This window comes from Astatotilapia calliptera, chromosome 19 (assembly GCF_964374335.1).
Source record: "Astatotilapia calliptera chromosome 19, fAstCal68.1, whole genome shotgun sequence".
Lineage (NCBI taxonomy): Eukaryota > Metazoa > Chordata > Actinopteri > Cichliformes > Cichlidae > Astatotilapia > Astatotilapia calliptera.
In genome coordinates, this window is record NC_137440.1 from 26,830,330 (window position 1) to 26,839,105 (window position 8,776).

The following is an 8,776-nucleotide window of genomic DNA, read 5'->3' on the forward strand; positions in this document are numbered from 1 at the left end:
ATTTTCCTGCTGCAGGAGATCAACCGGTAAATTTAGGCTTATCATGTTGGTCACAGCTGGAGGAGCACTGACATGTGCATTGTCTTGGTCCAGCCTGTGTACGGAAGAAAAATGATGGGATAATTTCAGTAAGGGCACGACAGCGATCTTTAGACGTCAGTGAACCGGAGCCTTTTTGGTGTAAAACTGCCTGAACAGGAAATTATCAAATTCACATGTCTGCCATGGCTTTGGTGGATTAAGCTCCTAAAACATGAACTACAACCAATAAAAGTCAAAATGCTTCAGGCAAAAGTCCTTTTCTGAAAAAAATGTTTTATATATGGTGGCTTGATCTGGGAGGTTGAGTTTCTCCCCTTGCCCTGGCCTCTTTTTCAGCAGTGACTGTGCCTGTGAATAATTCATAGTGAGGGACTCTAGTGAGTGAGAGCGTGCAGAGAAGCAATATCAACACTGTCTTAACCTTGGGCTGGCAGCCACAGGTTTCTGTTGAGGTGAGATTCAATTAGACGAGGAGAGTAGTGTCTTATCCTTCACTTTATTTCCTCCTCACTGCAGCTCGCTGGAGCACAGAAAGCTAAAGAGGTTTGTAGAACTCGCAAATGCTTGATAATATATAATAAGGAAGTTTAGAAAATCCTTACATTATTAAAAGCGACATGTAAATGTGGACTCGTGTAGAAAATTTACAGTATGATTGATTTAACCGCAGGCTTTGCTATAGTATTAAAAATAGTGTTAATTATCATTCTGACTAGAGTGAAATATGTGAATTCTTCCATACAATGATTAGTGCAGAAGAAAAATGAAAGAAAAAAAAAGTACTTAGCCTCAGGCAAAAATTATTACTGTTTCAAAATTACATTTTGGTCAAATTTAGGATTTAAAACTTCTTATAATTTTTTTAAATTGGTCTTGAGCACCACTTTTTTTTGCTTTCTGAAGGTCTTTCAAAGTTTTTCTTTGGAGATTGGTTGCTTTTCCATTTTCAGTCCAGTCTGTTTACCTGACTATTTTCAGAGGAATTCATTTATTTTTGAATGTATAAATCATTCAAGCATAAAAAGGCACCAAATTCAAGGGATGAACCAGTGATTTGTCTACACATAACAGACAATTTAGCAAAGAACCCATTTTAAATTATCTTTAGGCACTGTTGCAAAATCACATAATTTCCCATTTCTTCAGTTTATCTAGGGAAAATATACCCCAACATTTGCATCAACAAGGTGATTCCCAAAGAGCTATTAGCCAACACCTGGGCATATGTCAACATGATGTGCAGTGTGCCATTAAGAAATCTGAGGAAACTTGACAAATGGAGAATGAAAGATGAGTGGCTGGTTTACACAAACTATTTACACAGATGAACTGTAACGGTCTCAGAGACCTGATACATGAGCTGAGAGATGCATCTGGATCTTTGTTTGATCCACCTACTATTCAGTAAAGCATCATCAGAAATGGTCTCAGTGAAAGACTGGCTGTCAACAAGCCATTTTTAAGAAAAGGAAATAGATATACATGCACATATAGTCAGAGATATACCAGATCACACAAGAACTGGACTGAATATCAGTAGCAACAGGTCTAATGAATCCAAATTATATGATGAATTCAAGTGCGATAGCTTTGGTTGAAACTGTCATTAATATGTACAGGGGAGGTCAGAAGAGAGGTGCAACAGTAGAGGTAGAGGTTGAACAGTGAGTGTGTGCAGTCATTTGTAAAATATGGTGGAGGCTCCGTTATGTTTGAGACTGTATTTCTTCTTGGGAATGTAATAAAAAAAGATTTTGATTCAATATTCAGTACCACCTGGAAATGGTTTAATCTGCAACATCTTCATTTTTCAGCATGACAGTGATCCCATACACTGTCAATGTAGTATGATTGGTTAGAAAAACACACAATAGAACACCAGTCATGGATTGGTCTCCCCAGAGCCTGGACCTTAACATTACTGAAACAATGTGGGATCATCTTGGCAGAGAACAATAAAAGGCTAAAGGTGGTCGAACTAAATATTGACTTTCCAGCTTATTCAAATTGAAGGAACAGTCTTTTTCTTATATAATGTTTTAATGTATGTTATCAATTACCTGGCTTGAGACTTTTGCACGGCACTTTAAAAATTGCAATGTTTCAAAAGGCAGAATGAATTTAACAGTCTGATAAATAATAAGGATTTTGACAACCTCGGGACATTTTTCATCTCCTTTATTCAGTTCTTGTTCATATTCTTTAATTTGTTCTTATAATTTTGGGAGATGTGGTTATATGCCATCTTACTAAAAGTAATATACCCCATTCACCTTTAGAATTAGAAATTGAGCATTTCTTTTCAGAGGTTAAAATATAAAACTACAGACTGAAAAGTAATTAGAAGTTTTCCCCCAGTAAAACCACAGTGTGAGACTTAGTCTGAGGAAAGCTTCGGCACTCAGGAGAGACTTGGGTAACAGAGAGGTGAAAGGCATTGATGAGAAACCCTTTTGGACTCCTGCTGATCAATTATGATCAATTTGTGCCAAGAGCAACTAAAACGTGGTACCTTACTGATTACTGATTGCACTTTAAGGCACCCATAATTAGACTTCCAACTGAAGGGACATAAAAGACTGGGTTGTTTTGTGTCCTCTGTTGTGTATGTATTGAGGTAGAAAGGTTTGGGTCCTATTTGCTCAGATTAGATGCCAGTCTTTCAGATTTTCTTTTTTCAGTTGTTTCAGGCCTAATGAGACAAATAAGAAGGATCTTGAAATTTGTCTTAATGGTTGAACTTAGTTTTTAGCAACAGCTTGTGATTTTAGAGTCATGAAAAGCTCTGAATGAACGTCTTATTCCAGATTGCCTTCATTTTATTTTATGGTTTTTCTTCAGCATCCCTCCTGCTGACTTTATCGAGGCTGTTACCCAGGAGGGATCAGGATGAGTGGCAGCTGCTTGGCCTTGAACTTGATCAGGTAACAGTGAGCAGTGCAGCAAACAGTCAAAGGAGCTTGCAAAGAAAAGCGTCTGGACTTCTTTAAGTTGCTTGAAGATGTTTCACCTCTCATCCAAGAAGCTTCTTCAGTTCTAAGGTCAAATGGTGGAGAGTCCCAGATTTAAAAGCTAGTGGGAGAATATCCCCCCACAGAGGGACAAAAGGACCCCCTGATGATCCTTTAATCACCTGAGCCAAGGTGTGAAAATGGGTGTGGGTCCCAATCAGCCAGGGTTTCGGGCGAGCTCATTGTGAAACCTGGCCCCACCTTATCATGCGAATTCCTGAGGTCAGATGGCCCAGGATGTGAGTGGGCGTTAAGGCGTCTGGGGAGGGAACTCAAAACTGAATTATAGATGGCAGAAAGTTGGTGTCGTAAACCACCGCCTCTGTTCAAAGATGGTCGCTCACAGTGGACATAGATGGCTTCTTTCAAACCATCTGTCCTCTCTGTCCAAAATGAGAACATTGGCATCCTCGAAAGAGTGTCCTTTATCCTTAAGATGCAGATGGACTGCTGAGTCTTGTCCTGTGGAGGTGGCTCTTCTGTGTTGTGCCATGCAAACACATTGGTGTACATGTCTTTTTGCAAGGCAAAATAAGAACTACAATAAATCATTGTGCCTTTAAATATACATAGCTTCACATGCCCGAGGCTTCTTCTGCCAGCATTATGGATTTTGTCAGAAAGAAAATCTTTATTCAATAGTCTGTGTTAGAAAATGTGTCAGATTATTTGAGATGAGTCACACAGGGGAAAGGCTGAAGAGATTCTGCTCTTTAGGTATCATAGGAGCCTATTGTTGTGTTAGCTCAGATCTTTTCCTCTGTCTGGCTGCTTTCCTCCCACTCCACTCTCTATGTGTGTCAAAGAAAAGGATGCTGGTTACTAATGGATAGAAGCAGAAAACGAGATCTCTGTGTGTGTGTGTGTGTGTGTGTGTGTGTGTGTGTGTGTGTGTGTGTGTACTATAATAACCAAATTAATCTCTATATGTGGCACGTGAATGGACTTCACTTTTCTAAACCAAAAGCACAACTAGGGGCTTTCCAGCTAGAAGGAGTTGAGTTATTGCATCGAGAGGCATAAAAAGCTTTAATATATTCACCAATAAAGAAAGCGATGTTGACCTGCCGCCATGCATGAATAGTAAAATGGAGGATGAGTGAATATTTGCAGTGAAGAGTTGGGTTTCACCTGCATCTGTGGCAAATAGAAATGATGGTTTCAGTCAGTGAGCATTGTGGGCTATTTAACTATTCTGTCTGTCAGTTCTGGTATTTGTTTATCCCGGTGCCTGCAGCTATCAACTCTCATCAGCACCTGCACAATTTTGCTTTCTGCCACGTGTCACAGATTGGTCTTGTTTAACCTTCAATCACCTTGTGACGAGCACCTTGATATGGAGCGAGTTTTAGGCTTTTAGAAACACAGGCTTAAGAAATAAATGAGCAAATGTGAGCTTTCACCTGTCTAAAAAATGTCAGAATAGCTTTTTAAACACATCATGTAGCAAACTCATTGCAGAGTTACTGAGGATTTAAACCAGACGGACCAATTAGCAGCAAAGCTGAAAGTGATGAAAGAACTGACTGTCTGTGCTTGAGCATGCTCAGGGAATCAGTTTGTTAACTTGGAGCCAGTGAAGCATTAAATCACTGCTAACAGAACATCGGTTTGTGTTGTGGCTCAGTGCGTTCACTTTTTACTTCAGGGCTCAAGCGGAGCAGTACAAAAGCAGCTTTCTTCATTAAAGATTTGCACTTTAATAACCCCTCTGTGTCTGGGCCATTTTCGGTTGTCGCAAATTAGTTTTCTTTCAGGCTAGAAAGGTGTTATACTTGTTATATCTTGATGATGCAAGGCCACGGCAAGGTGCGACACGCCTCGAAAGACAGCATCATTCTCCCGTTACCATGGTGACAAGACAGCAATAACTAGTACCAGGAGCAGATGGCAACAAGTCATTCCTCTCCAACTGCTGTTTTCCCTTCATTCTCTTGCTCCTCTCTGGTGCCTCAATCGTCGTCCTCTGCTTGTAAACTCATCCTTCTGGTCCATCAGGATCTTCCACAGCCTTAATGATTGATAATGAGAGGCTTCTGTTGCTATGGTGATAAAGGTAACACTAATTAATTTAGTTAACATGTCTACACACTGGCTCACGTCTGAGCAGATGGCAAATTCCAAAAATATCCTCGCTAAGTTTCGGCCTCCTGCAGACCACAGTTGGTGTTTATGGGTTTATAATATGTCAGATAACTGCTGTTTATGTAGCCACAACAATTTGTTGCATCGATGCATCAATACAGGGATGCTGTTACGTAATTCTAACATGCAAGAAATATGTAGACTACCAGTGTTTAAAGGTTCTCGTTCTGGCTTATGTGGCTGGAAGTTAAATAATGCAGCATGCTACTTTGTTGCATCTCATGCATTGGAATCTTTTGATGGACTGAATTAAGTGTACATGGTATATCTGAAATGTATGAGGGTTCTTTAAGAAAAAGATTGGAGACTAAGGGAAATATTGCAAAAACAATTCAAGATAGTTGGCTTTCCACTTGGGGTTGAATGAACAGTGTGATGAGAGAGGCTGAAAGAAATGAGAAAAGCTTTCACTTTATATATATATGTACAAAAATAGTCTAATCACACTCGTTTCTGCAGAGAGGAAAGTTGATGTAACACTGGTGCAAGACAGTTGTATGAAGAATGCACATTATGTCCCTCAGGAATAGTGGACGATTGAGTAAGATGGAGACGGCCTAACCATTTAAGATGACGATTAATGAGTCTAGCTTAAAGTGGAGTCAGGAAGAAGGAAGGAATATCTTTTAAGCCATCCTGTAGGATCCTTGAAACTAATATATAACAGGTAAATGACCCCCTGCCTTTAAACGATCATTGATTTGCCAGAGAACAGTTTTTGGATGGTTTTCAATATCATCAACTCTATGAGTTTGCTATCACTTGACTCTTTAATATCTGATTTATGGAGCTCCTATTAAAGCTAGATGGTTTCTGTAACCTTTTTCCTATTTGAAATTCTGGGGTAGGTTTTGCACATGCTTAAAAGCAAAAACTGAAAGTGTTTGAAGTTCTGCCAAAACTCCCAAGGGCGAGGCTATAGAGCAGTTAGCCCGTGTAGTGCCAGGAAAATGCACGGTGTGCTGCCAGTCAGCGGGAGACAGATCGTCTCTACACCACCTTTCATGTAATTGGTATATTTGAAAAAGAGAAATGCACTCTCCATTTCCACCAGCTACCTCAGATTCCTGCAGGGGCACTCTGCAGAAAGCATAGTTTTTCCTCCTTGGTTTGCTGAGAAAAATAAAGCAATGAAGTACACCTGGACCATGGTGTATTAAAATGTACAGTTTTGCAGGTTGTGAGGCTTATGCAAGTTTTGACAATATAATACATAGGTACAAAGGGGTAATATGCATTGCTCTATATATCATAGCTTTTTATTTCTCCACACTAATTGCACAGGTTGCCAGGACATTTTCAGATACCACTGTTGATCCTAAAACTACAAGACTCCTTAAATTGATTTGATATTTATGTGACAAAATAAACATCGGATCTCATTCTGCTGAAGCCACACCTGCATAGGTAGTTGGCAGCATTTACCTTCTTTAAAATGCACAAAAGCAATAGTAACTTGGGGTCTTATTTGGGTTACTGAAAATGATATATGACGTCTAAAAACATGCAAATGCAAAAGGACACACTGGTGGTCCTTTTGCAACGGTGTTTTGAACCCATGAGTACAGCAGCACTTGCTGAGCTACCTAAGGGCTTCATTGAGGGAGATACAAGATTCCCAAGTTTATCTAGTGGCACCCATGCCGAAAAGAGAAGAAAAGAAATGAGGAGCCAAGCCACTGAGGTGAGCGTCTGATTTTTATCTTTCACCTTTTGCCTTGCCAATCCAATTAAATAAGCCACTCATCCCCAGAGGCAAGATGCAGGTCGCTCCTTTGTGAGTCATCACTGTGGTATATGGAGAAGTTTGGAAGGCAGAGAAGAGAATTAGCCAAGTTATCACACACACATCTAGTCACTCCCCCGCCAGCCTGCCATACAGTGACAAGTTGGCCAAAGCTGTCATAATGACAGAGTCCAGCAAACATGGAGCATTAAAAAACCCACAAAAACATAACAGTGACAACCAGAAATCGACTTTAAATGAAAACACATTATGCATCAAATACTTGGACTCTAATTTCCTGATGTGACAAGGTGCTGCATAGTCTGCAGTTCAATTGGTTCATCGTGTACACAGAGTTATTTGCACAGAGTTACTGCATGATAATAAGGAAAATTTAATTAGAACGCCTCTAATATTAGTAAAATTGTCATTTTGTAGCAATATCCAAACAAGAATAGCACCTGTTCATTATACCTTTAGGCATTTGGTTTAATCAATACAAGGAAACGAAATGGAAACATTTAATTTAGCATTTTTGAGCCTTGATTTAGAATTATTAAATATAAAACAGCACAGATATTTCCGATTAGCTAACGCTCCTGCTCCCAACACAGAATACTGCATTTTTATACTCAAACAAAGGACATGTTTTAGCATATAAGCTGTGATTAATTTCAGCATTATACTAATAGTGTGTTAATATGTAAAAACAACTAAACTTACATTACCTTATTATTGCAATGTTACTAACACATCAGTGTAACTAGGTTAGAAATGTTTATTTCTAAATATCACACAGAAATGACCATTTAATTGCTCAAGGGTTACCATATACTACTAAGTGGTTTGTAAATTTTAGTCTAATAGCACCAAACTAAAAACCAAGGTTGGCTATTACTTGGTTATTGGTTTGTTAATAATATAGTAATTAATTTTTATTATAATAATAATAATGGATTGGATTTATATAGCGCTTTTCAAGGCACCCAAAGCGCTTTACAATGCCACTATTCATTCACACACTGGTGGAGGCAGCTACAGTTGTAGCCACAGCTGCCCTGGGGCAGACTGACAGAAGCGAGGCTGCCATATCGCGCCATCGGCCCCTCTGGCCAACACCAATAGGCAAGTAGGGTAAAGTGTCTTGCCCAAGGACACAACGACCAGGACAGAGAGCCCAGGGATCGAACCGGCGACCTTCCGGTTACAGATGCGATTCCCAACCCCCTGAGCCACGGTCGCCCCCTCATTACATAGTCATTGCCTCATTATTTTTTATCTCACAATTACCAAGCATATAGCGCCATTATTGTGTCATTTATTTGTAGTTTCTAGGTAAAAATGTACATCCCTCACATTTCCTCCACTCAGTTTCATTGTTACTTGTTGTATGTTTACACCATCACTTACAGGCTGTAATCCAACAGGGGACCAGATGTTATATTAAGAAGTAATATTACATCATTTACATGTTAAGAACAACTATGTATGTGTATGCACTATATACTATATGTAAAAGATCAATATATAGTATGTAGAATGGCAGGTCTACTGTACTGCAATAGGTTTGTAATTGAGCTCACTTGACTCCCACCTGGTTGGATCTCCAGCCTAATGATCCATTATGTCAAAAGAGCCGCCTGAAAGACATCAGACAAGAAAGAAGTGGGCAATCACATGTGTTATTACCCAGGCAACTGTGTTTAGAGTTTATAATTCAACATTCATTTCTTTCAAAGTGTGCCATCTGAGAGTTTGAATGAAAAGATCTGTATCAAAACCTGAACGAGGACTTCTTTAATCAGATTTTAGACTCTGTTGATGGACTTTTCTTCATTTTGTGTCTGCGTGC